A 12,765-nucleotide genomic window follows, 5' to 3' on the forward strand; every position below is an offset into this window, starting at 1 on the left:
TTGTGTGGCGCGGCATATTTAGCAACCGACCCAACAACTCGAGTTTCTGATCCCGTCGAACCCAAGAGCAGACGGAGAGGCTTTGCTACCCCGCTTCCCGCCGACGACACACACATACCCCGCGCCCATTGTCTCGGAAACGCTTTTAAAGACTTCACTTTTAAATATCGGGAAAGCTTTTCTCCCAAACTCAGCCTGCTTGCACCCAGGAGCGCTGGTGGGTTCCGCGAGGAGATCGCGCCTCCACGGGCGCAGAGTCATTAATGGGCCCAGCGAGACAAACCACTGGGTACTTTGGGGAGAGGGGATCGCTTGTCCCACTCATGCCCAGCTGAGTTCTCTCGTGCTGGGTGAAATCTTAAAGCGCTACTTATGCTTCCTCCTGGAGCCTCGCACACTTTCAGATTAGACTCTAATTAGAGGAAGGCTGATGGTTTGTGGTTTGTGCGACCCAACTCACTCATTCACCCATTTTTCTACCGTGCCTAGCTTTGCTGCTGCTTTTTTTTTTTTTTTTTTGGGGGGAGAAGCCTGAGTTTACTGTCTCTTTCTTGCCCCCCTCCTCCACTCGGATCCTCTCCAAGCAACCCTTTCGTCTGTCTGTCCCTAGGTGTGAAGAGCAGTTTAAATGAAAGCGAAAGTGCCTTGGCACTTTTAGTAGGAACGCGTAGCTTTTATTTCAACTCGGTTTGTGCTAACATCTGCAGGGAGAGCTTTTCCCTCCCGGCTGCGGCCGGTGCAGCGTGGCCATGAATATCCTCCGCGCAGGAAAGTTTTGAGGAAAGGGTGGGAGGGAGAAAACCAAACCCGAGAACCGTATCAACTGCCAGTTCCAAAGTCAGCTAGTTTCTGGTTCCCATCTGGAAATAATGTGGGAAGGAGAAAGGAAAATCAATCTCTTTCACAAGTCCGGGTTAGTTCAGTGAACAGAAATGGGATAAGAATGGAGGAGTATTTGTTGTTGCCTTTGTCAGTTCTTCTCATATCTTACTATGTGACCCCATCATCCTAGGAGACAAGGTGGGATTATTAGCATAGTACAGAAATTAAGTACCACCAAGATTTGCTTCGTGCACAAGTTTACATACACCTAAAATCAAAGATGTGAATGAGGCCAATGCATGTCTGGAAACCACTACAATAAACTGTAGTGTACAGAAACTGTAAAAACTACTATATTACAGGTGTGATATAACATGCAAAAACCATCAGCTGCCTACATCTTCTTCCTGGAGGCTAGGGAAACTTGCTCTTTGGTGGTGGATCCTCCTCCTGTTCGTGTTGCCATGTGGATGCTTGCTCAAATTTGCACCTCGTGTGTAACCAGGTGGAGACTTTATAAGGTGAATATGCTATCACACCTGGCCTTTAAACAGAATGGGTGGCCGTAACAGATTAAATTGGGCAATTAAAGTCCCCTGTGCTTTAGTTTGCCACAAAGGCATTACCTCCAAAGATTCATATTCTTCATGTTTGGAAGCGAATAGACTTGCTCTATGGATAAGAGGTAGGTGCTTCTCTATCCTGCTTTCTTTCTAGCCTACAACCAAATGTCTAGATGGGCTCAACCTCGGGCCACGGGGACCAAATCTATTATTCTTCAGCAACGCGTATGTGGGTTTACCGAACCTGGATGGAGGGAGTATGTAACCATACAACTTGTAACCACTTGATAAATTCACACCCTCGGTTGCATAGGAGGCTACGATTAGTACAAAGGAAAGGAATCGAATGCTTTGTGGGGGTTGTTTTTTTTCCCCTGAAGGGGCGAGCGGCTAAATCTTTTGTGTCCCACGGATAACACCGCGGCATGTTTACTGCCGTCCGAAGGGAACCGGAGCCGATAAACCTCACGCCGAGGCCGTCCGTTTGTTCTTCCTCCTCCTCCCTCAAATTTTGAGTACTCCCGTGCAGGGCAGTGCGCGGAAGCCGCCTGGTTTCAGCGGTCATTTAAGTTCCCCGAGAGCGGAAGATTTTTCCAGATACACCGGCTCATCCCGAGTCAAGTCGCCTTCCCACCCCCCACCCCCCCATTTCTGCAGAGCACTTTTGAAACAGCCCGACTCTGACCGAAAGAACCAGCCAAGGTGCGCGGCCTGAGGGGACGGTCAGAAGAGAGGGCGAGAGGGAAGAGCGCGATGGCGCGCGCAAAAAAGAAACAGACAGTCGGCGCTGGGGGGGGGGGGTTAAGTTTACATTGTCCTAGCCCACTCCATTACCCCTTAATTGTACCTCTGCCTTCCCCTCCTCCTCCACGTAATGGCCCGACATGCGCAGCTGTGCCAGCGGCACATTTGCAAACTGACGTCAGCGTGCCCTCCCAGGCCAAAATAGTCCGCTTCTGCTGCAGCTCTAAACTTGGCTGAAGGCCGGTAGTGAGCAGAGATCTCGAGCTACTTCAACAAAAACTTTCTCTCCAGCCTTTCCTGCTCCCTCTTCCCCTCCTTCCTTCCCTCTCTCCTTCTTTTGAATGGTATTCACATCATATTTCTGCCTGGAAAAGGGTGGCCAAGAAGCAAACCTTAACTCCCGGTTAAGTCTCCCCCTCCCAACCCTCTCCCCGTTTCCTCTTTCCCCTATTCCTTTCTCTCCCCACTCTTTTTTCTTTTTCTTTTTTCTTTTCTTTTTTGGTTGTAAAAAGACAAAAACCAATATGCAGGGTGCTTAGACAGGCTGGATAAGCCTATGGCATCCCTCTTTCCTGCTTAGTCTGTCCGGTTTGTCTCAGTTTAGGAAAAGCCAGAGGCTTTTATTCTGCTCTAGAATTTACCTCTGGCTGGCTTTTGCCAAGAGGGGGAAATCAGAGTGGAATACGGGACCCGTCCAGTCCAATTGCCATTGTCTGAAAGTCACTTTGTAGCAAAGAAATTGAAGATGAGAACGGTAAGGAAAGCTTTGATGGGCTTTTTTTTTTTTTTTTTTTTGCCTTATGATTTTCTTGTCTCCCGCACAGATACGGAGGGGGGCGGGTTGGTAAACGCACTGGCTAGGCGATCTGGATTTGCAATGGTTTCAGAGAGAGCTCTGAGCGGTGAGGATTTAACGGGGGCGGGGTGGGGGGAGAGACGAGGGGCGCGAAGACTTTCTGCGGCAAAGCAGCTGGATTTAACAAGTGTGCTCCTTAAGGAGCGGAAACGCTTCGCTGAGAGCCCAGCAAAACATCTGGCCACGGATGTGAAACTGGGTCGTCTGCGAGACTTCGCGTCTAATCTAAACCCGTTACTTGGCAGGGGGCCGCCAGTGTCCATAGCAAACGGGGAAGACAAGTGCTTGTTTTTGTGCCCGGGCGCAAGGTTGGCGTTGGTGGGATCGCGCGAGCCGGCTTGCTCCACTGGAAGGGAGAGGGGACCTCCAACTCTTGAGGGGCTCATGGGAGAGGTGGAAGCTCGGAGCTTTGATTTAAGTCGCCGATCCGGAGGGCTTTGCTAGACACGCAGCCCTTTTGACGGAGCTTCTGGAATCGCGGTGGGGCTACTCAAAGGGGGTTGGGGGAGGAAAAGGTGGCGGCGAAGGTGTGTGACCGGAGAACGAAGGTGGTGGTGGTGGTGGTGGGGAGGGCGCGGGAGGACGAATGTCTGCGTCCAGACTCCTTGTATTGGCTGGTTCCTTTCACTGCTGTGAGCGCGGAGAGAGCCAGTCCCAGACTGCTTGTTTGCAGCTGGGCTTCTTCTGCAACTCCTATGGGCCTCGTGCCAAGTGTCTGGGCTACACGCGTTTTATCCAAATAGATTTAGCGCTGCTGTCTGGAAATGGGCTGCTGAATGTTAACTTGAGGATCAGCTCCATTAGAACAGCTCCAGACTCTTCCCTCCGATTGAGGGGGGGAGAGGAGGAGGGAGGGAGGGAGAGAGGGAGGGAAACGGGGAGGCAGGCTTTTGTTCTTTCTAGTTCTCTTGAAGGGGGGAGATACGTTCTTTGTACGACGTACGATTATGTGTCTGCGTGGGGGTGGGGGGTGGGAAGGACTTAAAAAAAAGTTTTGTCTGGAGTTGTCTAGCAGTAAAAATGACAGCTGATCCCTTTGAGAGCGAAGAGGGGGGGGGGTAGGTGGGAGGGAGAAAAGGAGGGCGGCTCAAAGTTATACGAATCCGGTCAGTTTTTTTGCCCTCTCCCCACCCCCACCTTCCACCAACCCAGGTGGCAGTTGATCTACGGAGCTGCCTTGCGAGAGGAGGCACCCCTTTCTGCTCGGATCTGCGGTTCTCCCCCCGCCGGCTGCCTTGGGAGTAACCCTATCGGATCCCGTGAAAGTTGCCTCCGAGCGGAGTAGGCGGGCGGCAGCCTTTTTTTTTTTTTTTTCCTTTCGCTTTTTCTCTCCCAAAATTACAGACGATTGAAAGCCGGAGCGAATAAGTCCCCGCGTCCGCCTTTCGGTTTTTAGCTCCCGTCTTCTGAGCAGGGTTTTCCAACCTTGGCACTTGAGCGGGATTCAACTCCCAGAATTCCCCAGCCAGCTGGCTGGGGAATTCTGGGAGTTGAAGTCCGCCTGGCTTCGAGTTGCCAAGGTTGGAGAGCCCTGCTCTTGAACGTAGACATTCCCGGCCGCGGAACCCCAAAACAGACAGACGGGGGCTGCGGCCAAGCGGTTACCTGGGAGCGATTACCCCATCTCGTCCCCGCCTGCCCCTCCCTCCACAGCCCGGGTATCGCCTTAGCAACCTCAGGCTCCCCTGCTGGCCGCTTCTCGCAGCCCTCCCTGTCCAGAGGGAGCCCTCCCGAGTCCCGCTCTGCCTGCGAGCCAGAGCAAAGGGGGTGGGGGTGGAGGTGTGGAATGGGCCGGCTTCGCCTCTCGCATCCTCCCCGTAGAGAACCGGAGCGCCCGCCAAGGACTTAGAGGCGTCTCTAGCCAAGGGCGTTGCTGCCAGACACACCAGCTCGGGTAGGCGCGCGAAACCTGAAGGCCGCGCGGCGGCGGAGCTGGAGGGAAGCCCTGGCGAGGCGAGGGGCCCCGGGGTCCAGCGCGTAACTGACTGGCGAGGCCGTGACCTTCCCTCTCGTTCTGGTCTTACGCGCAGCGCCCCATCCGGTCAGTCTCTCTCCCTCCTCTTCCTCCTCCTCCCTCCTCCCCTGCCCCGCCCGGAACCAGATTTGGCGCGACTAAATGCCCCGCGCTAACCGGGCTGCAGGTGGTAACGGGGCGGGGAAAGGAGGGGAGGGAGGCGAGGCGGTCGCGCGGGGAGAAAGAGGACGAGGCTGAGGCTGGAGAATGAGGCTCATTGACAAAAGGCGCCTGCCTCAGCCGGCGGAAAGCCTCTCTCGCCTCAGCTCGGCTGCTGCCAGCCGCTGCCTTTGGAGACGATCCCGGGACCGGCGGCGAGGCATTGATGAGCTGAGGGTGGGCGGAACGGTGGCCAAGGCTCCGCGGGGACGAAGAAAGGATGCGGACCGGAGGAGAGGAACCCGGGCGGCGTCCCGGCAGCCGCTGCTGCTTGCCTGTTGGCTTAAAAGAAGCCGGAGGTCAGGAAGAGCTTCGCTTGGGTTGCTCCTGCTCTGTAACTGGATATCCTAAGGCTCTAAGACAGAGATCTCCAAACTTGGCAACTTTCAAGACTTGTGGACTTTCAAGACTTGTGGATTCTGGGAGTTAAAGTCCACAAGTCTTTAAAGTTGCCAAGTTTGGGGGACCCCTGTTCTAAGAGACTGCCATTGCCCATGCACAGCATTGCCACTACTTGTTTTCCCTCTGGCTTCCACTGTCCAGTGCCTGGTTGAAAATTAATCATGGTTGTCCTTGGGGCTTTGAGCTTTTGTTGCTTGCAGACTTTTCATTGCCCAGCTAGGGAATTTTGTCAGTGCAAGTTAAGTGTGGGGTTAGTTCCCTGTTTTTATGTCGTACTGTTTGCCCACTAGTTGACCCTATATTTGTTGTCTTCTGGTAGTCCTCAACATGACTTGCCCTTTAATGACCATTCAAAGTTCAAAACATGGCATGGGAAGGGTGCTTTATCATCTGTAAAGCACCTCTAGCCATCATAAAATCTCTCTCTCTCTCTTAACACACACATACACACCAGTGATGGGATTCAAAAAATTTTTACTACCGGTTCTGTGGGCATAGCTTGGTGGGTGTGGCAGGGGAAGGATACTGTAACGTCTCCAGTCAGGGGTGGTATTTGCTGGTTCTCCAAGCTACTCAAAATTTCCGCTACTGGTTCTCCAGAACTGGTCAGAACCTGCTGAATACCACCTCTGATACACACACAGACACAGACACACACAGACACAGACACACACGATTGTGATCTCGGTGTTTGGCAACCTGTTCACTCTTTCAGCCAACTGGTTGCCAAGCACCCTATCATCATATGACTGCCATTTGCACTTTTCTCTGTTGGCTTCCCCAGAAAGTCAGTGGGGAAGTTGTCAGGGAAGCTTGCAAGCTGCTACTGCTGCACGCAGAAGGATTTCCCCTCTCCTCAAAAAAAATGAGTGTGGGGCAGAAATTGGGGTGCAGAAAGGAAGCAGGGATCTTAGTGATCCCACTTAGTTTCTCCAGCCCAGTGCAGGAGTTGCCTCCTGCACATGGAAGGGAGGGGTGCTTTGTGCAATGAGCTGGAGAAATAAAACAGAGATCTTTCGGATTGGATCCATGCTTTGTTTCTCCAGCCCAACACACAGAGAGAAGAGGAACTTTTCCAAAGGGCTGCAGAAATGCAGATCAGATCCGAAAGATTTCTGCAGCCCCTTAAAGGAGAAAACTCCTCTGAAGGGCTGCAGAAGGACAGCTTGGATCCTGAAGACCTTGTTTGTTTCTCCAGCCTAGTGCAAGAGTTCCCTTCCATGCATGAAGGGGAGTTGCCTGCCTCCTTCGTACTGTCTGCTTAATGGCCCATGCAGTTGCTTAACAATCACAAGGAAAACCAGGGTTGTGTTTTGGAAAGAAATGATGTTTCACTTAACAACCATTTCACCCAACAACCAAGATTTCAGTCCAGTTGTGGTCATAAGTCAAGGATCACTTGCACAGAAGGTAGAAATGGAGAGGTAGAAACTTAAAATAACTATCAGGGTACCTTTGGAACAAGTAAAACACCCTCCCAAGCCTTTAGTAAGCTTTCTGAACTTTCATTCATCAGAATGAAACACCTTTAGAAAAAGGGAAAGGGGAAAAAATGAGAAAAGACCCTAATTCCTCTAGCAATTAATCAGTGGCATATAGGGTGGACCCATATGTGGTTGAATTTATCTCACTGGCTGTGGGACAAGATGTAAAAGAAAAGATTACTGTATACCAGTGACTGAAAATATGATACTTCTCATTCCAGTGTCCTGCCATTTCCAAGTGGATGTCATGGCTGGTAGGCTGCTTTGGCTCTGGCACCTCTCCTTTTCAAAAATAAGTACTGAGCCAACCAGCTAAGGCTTCCCTGCAAAGGGGCCTACAGTCCTTTCCCCAGCCTCTGCTATGGCAAGCTTTCTAAAATAACTATTCCCCGCAGAAGGAAACTGAGGTAAATGTCAATGTAACTGTATCACGCTGTCCTCACTAATATATTTATAGCATTTTAATTGTAGCATGTTGAAGGAGAAAAAAGGAAGGTTTGTGCTAGTCAGGAAAAGGCTGCTAAGCTAATCACCTTCACCTTCCTGGAATTCCCCTGTGCATTATTTATTGCCTCTTTTCTTCACTTAGTTTCTCCTATTCCGGAGAGGCCTTTTTCCATTAGGCGTTGCATTAATCCAGGTGCACGCAGCTCTTTTTTTTTTTTTTTTTAAAAGCATAACAACTAAAGCAAAACCATAATAGACAGCTGAAATCATTATTCCATAGAATGCTCCACATTAGTCTCAAAAGAATAAAATTTGTTTTCAGATTAAGTTTCTTGCCTTAGCACTAAGTGTTGGCTATCTGAAGTAGAAGCAGCACTTGAGAGTCCTTTGATCTGCATGATGATAGTGCAAAGAACTTAAATGGATGAGGATGGAGTTGGCTTTCATCTAACACCTCCTTTATCAGTCCCTCTGTTGTTTAGCTGGTACTATGAAGAAATGGTCATTAATTTTTTTTTTTTTGCTTTTTAGAAGTCGGTTTCATAGATACCTTAAGAGAATGATAAATGGGACATGCCTTGTCCTGTATTTTTATATGTATCAGGAATTTAATTGTCTTTGATAATCTATTTAAGATGCTCCAACCCAAGCTTGGGTATGAATAATTTGGAAACGTAGTGTGACAGAGAAGTGTTTATAGACTGGCTTCTTTTCTAAAGAGAACCAGACTGCAAAGAAATGCAATTGTCTCTTGTGGTATTAAAATGTGTGAGTAAAACTGAGAAATCCAACTAAGTCCAAACCGCCCTCTCTAAGCGGTTTCCAGACTCAGCATATCGCCCCCAACAATCTGGGTCCTCATTTTACCCACCTTGGAAGGATGGAAGGCTGAGTCAACCTTCAGCCTGGTGAGATTTTAACTGCCAAATTGCAGTCAGCAGAAGTAGCCTGCAGTACCCACTGTGCCACTATGGCTCATTTACAGACATTTCCAAAATTCTGTTTTCACTTTGTCATTATGATAATACTGAGTTTGGATTAATGAGAAAAAATACATTTCAACGACTATAGAATCAAGCTGCAGCATAACAAAATTGACAGAATGAATACTTTCTGAATGTACTGTATGTTATAGTGACACATGAGATGAATTTGGTATATATTTTGAGTCAAGTAATCATGATTTTAACCCAGAGAAAGTTAGTCACAATTCTCATTCTATTATGAAATTAATGCAAACTTGATGTAGCAGTTTTTAATTTAGGAAAGAATTTAGACATATCAAGTTGAATGAAAATTAGTGCTGCCAGTGTAAATCTGTAGACTTAGGGGAGAAATATATGAAATGTACACTACATTAGAAAGGATTCAAAGATAGTTTGAATGGCTTTGCAGTTTTTTGATACAGGATTTGTCTATTTAGTATTGTTTTCAGACAAAAATATCATTTAGCTTCAACTTGTTCAAGAGCAGTTCATAATGTAAATGGACCACTGATGTTTGTTACTTCTGAATTTGGTTAAATACAAGTGCTTTCATTTTAATCAGATGCCATACTGCATATTTACACTGATTTTATTACAAAGCATGGTCGTAGATCTAGAATACAGATTGTATAATGGTAAATCAAAATCTAATATTTGTAGGATAATTTATAAAATGTTATATAATTTATTAATTCTGATTGTACTGTTTGAGCTGTCATAGGTAAAATGTTGAAGAAAGGAATCTAATTTAAGGGATGTTACATGGGTGACAAATATTCTGTATGAGAAAAGGAAATCTATATCCTTCTATGTTAGAGCGTCTGCTATACTTTGGATATTTCTCCCACAATGCAAAATGTATATATAATCTGAAGAAATGACATACTTTTAGGTCAGCAATACAGGTATAATTTAGTCAGTTGGCAAAATTTGGTATAGTGATTAAAGTGCTGTGAATTATAATGCCAGTTTAGACATTAAAAAATGGTTGAGTGATTTTGGGCCATTCATACCCTCTCAGCCACTTCACGGGGTTGTTTTTGTGGGGAAAATGGGAGAAGAAGTTGTTGTTGAAACTTCTGTCTTGGGGATCAGTGGCAATTTGTAATCACACACACACTTCAGATGTCTGGCAGAATTGGCATTTACCCAAAGTCTATTTTTTTCTATATGATCAAGAACTTCCAGAAACTCTTTATGTTCCACTAGAGGTGGGTTTTTTTTTGTAAGGGTTAAATCCCTGAAATTCTGAAAAATTCCAGAATATTAATGTCATCTACTTCTTTCCCAAGCAACCTTTTATGTGTTGGAAGTGCATTGGCCTTTCTGTTTTTCTAGTTTGGAGGAGTACGGAAATTGAGGAAATGACTAGATTTACATCTAAAGCTGGAATGTCAATATATAGTTTAAACTTAAGACTTATGAGGGCTGCTGAGTACAAATTAGCCATAAGTAATTTTGACTGGTCATAATAGGTTGAGCCAACTAATTTTTCATCTTATGGGTCATTGTGCCATTTTTTGGGGAAAAAACAAACTGATTCATATTAATGTCCACAAGCAAACAATTATCTTTGGTGGATCCTCAAGCATGATTTGTAGATGGCTATGAAAAAAAATGTCAGCTATACAGTGAATCACATAGACTCTTCTGCTTGTTTTTACATGCACAATGACAACAGACAATGGAAGGTATGAGGTGAAAGATATGGACTTCTAATACTGGAAGTCATGATCAGTTGACTATTGCATGAAAAGGGTGGCATGTAGACTAACCTGTGAACAACTTGTGGTCCTTCCACATTCTTAGATCTCCCTGCTCTCCAGATCCAAGTTCTTGTGTTTGGTGTTGCCTCTAGATCTCTGGCTTCACAGATCCTATCCAATTTCTCCACAATAACTATTGACATTTTCATATCTATTTATTTTCATATCTATTTATTTTTTAGATAACATCAGTTTCTTCAGGGATCAAAAAAGACTCTTTCCTGCAGTCCAGTTCTGCCAATATCCCTTGTTTCCTCTTGTTTCCTTCAGCAGAGACCCCATACCTTTTAGAAAAAATGGTTTATAATTTATGGATACCACATTTTATTTTCCCAGACTCTCGTCTCCCCTCCTAGGTCCCCCTTTTTCTTCAAAATAAAGACCCACTGCTACTCCCACTGCCAAGCATATATATGCCATATATCGTGGGCTGGATTACTTTCAATTGTTATCATAAGCTGCTGACTTTCCAGTGGGTGAGCCCTCATCCAATGGCTTCTGCAGCAAGGCCTTGCCTATGTCCCCATATTGCAATCATGCAATCCATCCCCTAGTGATTCTCAAACAGGAGTCTCAAAAAGAGTCTTGGGACTCCTTTACATTCTTAAAAACAAATGAGGACTCCAAAGAGCATTGGTGGGTTATATGTTCCAGTATGTGCTGTACTAGAAATTAAAATTGTGAAATGTTACAATTTATTATCTGTTTGACTACACTTTGAGAAAAGCTGCTCTAGGAGATACTTGCAGTGCAATTTTGCATTTTCTTTTCTCTTTGATATGAATGCACCTTTGGTGCTCTGGGGCCACTATGTGGGTGTGTAATAGTTGTGGACTGTTGTTAGGTAGAAGGACTCTGGAGATGTGAATTCTCTTTCATAGGAAATTTTGTTTAAATTCTGGTCTCAAGGGAACATTATACCCCTGGCATTTAGCTGCTTCACCTGCTGCTGGCAGTGGTGGCTTCCAGATCATTGGGCAGAAGTATATCTCTGGGGGCTTTGTGGTTCTCCAAAATGTGACTCTGCTAGTGCTGGAGAGGGACTGTTGCCATCTTTATTGTTGGTGTGGGGTAGTAAGAGGTTTCTACAGTGCCCACAGAACAAAAGCCTATCTGTGGTACTTGGTCTATTGCCAGGGCAATATTTTTCAATCAGATTTGTACTTTAGGTTTGTATCTTCCTGTTCTTCAAGAAAGTGGACATGGGTTTGGTATAAACCTATATCTTTTGTTATTTATTGTGACCTTCCTGGATTTTTAAAAAAGATTTTCACTTTCCCTGTTGGTAGAAGTGATGACAGTCCTCCTTTTTTTTTTTTTTTTTTACTTTCTCTGTTATCCAGATCATGATGACATCTTTGTGGAGGTTGGGTTTGTCTCCTACATCTCTTCACAGGTGAGGAGTTTGATAAGATAGGGCGTGTATGAACTCTCCTATGTTTTTATCTGATCTATTTATGTTGTAAATAAGAGTCAGTCTTGTCTGGACATTGACTCTGAGAAATATGTACCTCAACCTGATATTTTGCTCTGAGAGAATTGACGATGAGGACTCTAGTCTGTTGCTTTCGTTCTGTTTGAAACACTGGCAAGGACAGTAGTATAAGTACATATCATTTCTTAATGGAGCTTATATCCACCCACCCCTTGGTATCATTTCTGGATCCTGCCTGAAAAAGCTGTGACATCTTATTCCCTCACTGGAAATCCTTCTGATTGGTCCATATCCATGGGTTGGGGCACTGACTAACAGCTGCTGGCTATGATGCTATTCTCTCATCCCCAGAAGCATTTCTGATTGGTGCAAAATCGTGATTGGCAGACTGAACACATGGTTGCCCAATACTTCCCTCAGAAATTATTCTAATTGGTGAGTGGCCAGTGGAAACATTATGTAACCAAAAAGAGGGACAACATTTAAACCAACCAGGAAGTAATCAGATAAATCATGGCTAAAATAAGCAAGCCAATGCCTTTGTTTTTAATGCTAGAAATTTGGGGCTTGTTCCCTTCTTTTCTAGTCAACTTAAACAGAACTTCCTGCAACTGTATTTTATCATTTGTGGGAGGAAAACTTAAGAAAAGCATATTTTGCAAAATTCATTTCAGTTTTTTTTACCACAATTCTTTTGGTCCAGAAGTAAGGCAACAAAGAAACTAACAGAGTGGAGAATCTGACAAAGATCTCACACAAAGATCTCGACAATAAGTCAGTATACATCTGCAGCCAAAGAACTCAATACAAATAAAATAATAAGGCTTATTATGGGTGGTGGTGGTGGCTTAAACATAAAATAAAAAGACTATGTAACTAATCTACAAGGGTGAGCCATTCAGAGCATTTGTGTTTCTGACATGAACCTCCAGAGGGCAGGTACAGACATGTTAGAGCCGTGATGCTGTGCATGTGTGTGTTCTGTGGAGACAAGGATTCATGATGACTCCTATGTCTATAAAGAAAAGGATACGTAATTACTGTCACATAAATTAATTACAAGAAAATTATGTGCAGGTCAATGAAT

General features: G+C 45.7%; 1 protein-coding gene across 4 annotated transcripts in view; it reads left to right on the top strand.

The window, feature by feature from the left end:
• The first annotated feature begins 1,465 nt into the window (after positions 1-1,465).
• ADAMTS6 (ADAM metallopeptidase with thrombospondin type 1 motif 6) overlaps positions 1,466-12,765 on the top strand; it is a 142,072-nt gene continuing 130,772 nt past the window's right edge. Inside the window, exons 1-3 of one of the 4 annotated variants that reach the window (XM_087958364.1) lie at positions 2,320-2,883; positions 11,587-11,639; positions 12,030-12,113. The gene's annotated coding sequence lies outside the window, so the exon portion shown is untranslated. Of the gene's footprint in view, positions 1,508-2,319; positions 2,884-11,586; positions 11,640-12,029; positions 12,114-12,765 lie in introns of those variants that run through there. The other 3 variants (XM_087958365.1, XM_026670542.2, XM_087958366.1) reach the window with 3 other exon arrangements.

The sequence above is a fragment of the Notechis scutatus genome, chromosome 2 (genome assembly GCF_049901735.1).
Source record: "Notechis scutatus isolate UNSWTSFEM ecotype Mainland chromosome 2, rNotScu1.2, whole genome shotgun sequence".
NCBI lineage: Eukaryota > Metazoa > Chordata > Lepidosauria > Squamata > Elapidae > Notechis > Notechis scutatus.